General features: G+C 41.4%; 1 protein-coding gene across 1 annotated transcript in view; it reads left to right on the top strand.

Moving 5' to 3' along the window:
* The window catches only part of pglyrp6 (peptidoglycan recognition protein 6), a 7,627-nt gene that overhangs the window by 4,029 nt on the left and 1,980 nt on the right, over positions 1-1,618 (top strand). The gene's annotated exons all lie outside the window — the stretch shown is intronic.

Raw genomic sequence — 1,618 nt, 5'->3', positions numbered from 1 at the left:
TAGTAGAGTGCTGTATGAATGGGTAAATGAGGCACAGATTCTAGTGTAAAGAGCTTTGCGTATCTTGATAAGATAGAAAGGTGCTATATGAGTACAGTCCATTTTCCATTTACTTCCACAAACTTTACATTTTTAAACTGTTTCAATGTCATAATGTAGGCATGTTGTCATCTCTTACGCACACATCCAAACTCAGACTCAAGTTCAAGTTGCTTTAGGTCAAATTATTACCATACCATTTTATTTATAGAGCACTTAAAACAGCTACAAGGCCAACCAAAGTGCTGTACAGACAGAACAACAGACAACACACAATGCAATATACAAAAAGAAGTAAATCAGAATATAGACATAAAAACGATGCAGATAATAAATATGACGACAAACCAGTGTGGAGCGTACAGGTTCAAAACACAGGACCTATACCTGGACCTACCATTCTATGTCCGTCTGTCTCTCCTTCCTGTCCTTTCAACCAGCCGGTCAAAGCAGATGGCCGCTTGTCCTGAGTCTGGATCTGCTGGAGGTTTCTTCCTTTTAAAAGGGAGTTTTCCTTTCCACTGTTGCCACTGTGCTTGCTCAGGATGGGAGACTGCAACGAAGCCAATATTCAACTTGTCTGCTGGATTCCTTAGATAGAGAACTTTACTAATTGGCTTTTATGTATGTGAATGTTTCTGTAAAGTGCCCTGAGACAACTTTGTTGTGATTTGGTGCTATATAAATAAACTGAATTGAATTGAGATTGTCTGGTGTTGAAAACTACTGAATAGTAGTGAGCTTTTAAACGAGATTTGAAAACTGAGAGGGATGGGGCCTGTCTGACAAGCAGAGGTAACTCGTTCCAAAGTCTTGGTCCTGCTACAGAGAAGGCCCTGTCACCTCTGCGCTTAAGATGAGTTCCTGGAACTGTGAGGAGCAACTGGTCCGCTGACCTCAGGGAGCGTGGTGGGACATACAGTTGTAGCAGATCAGAGAGATGGGGGGGAATTGTTCAGCAATATTAATCAGTACAACATTTCTTTTAACTGTTATGCTGACGATACACAGCTTTACATCAGGACTGGAGCATCATCTTCACCATTGTCATCTCCATCTTCACTCGCTGCCCTCTCTACCTGCCTGGAGGAGATAAGGGCATGGATGAATCAGAACTTTCTTCAGTTAAACTGCTCCAAAACTGAGGCCATACTGATTGGCACCCCTCACCAGGTTCAAACATCAACTATAACGACTATTTCCTTTTCTGGACAAGACATCCCCCTCTCCACCTCTGTTACAAATCTTGGAGTAAGAATGGACTTTAATCTTACATTTGAAATATCTCCAAACTTGGCCCATCTCTCACTTTTGTTGATGCAGAGAAACTCGTCCATGCCTTTGTCTCCTCCAAGCTCGACTACTGTAACTCCCTGTTTACTGGAATATGGCAAAAAACCTTCAGAAGCTTCAATATATTCAAAACAGTTCAGCCAGGATTTTATTGAGAGCTCGTAAATTTGAACATATTACACCCATTCTCCATAACCTCCACTGGCTTCCTGTCACCTACAGAATTCAGTACTAAATTTCTCTCATCACAATCAGTGTTTAAACGGAACTTCACCAGTTTATCTGA

The sequence above is a fragment of the Nematolebias whitei genome, chromosome 15 (assembly GCF_014905685.2).
Source record: "Nematolebias whitei isolate Nwh7 chromosome 15, NemWhi1, whole genome shotgun sequence".
NCBI lineage: Eukaryota > Metazoa > Chordata > Actinopteri > Cyprinodontiformes > Rivulidae > Nematolebias > Nematolebias whitei.
The sequence above is the reverse complement of the archived record's forward strand: the minus strand, read 5'-3'. Positions and strand labels throughout refer to the sequence as shown.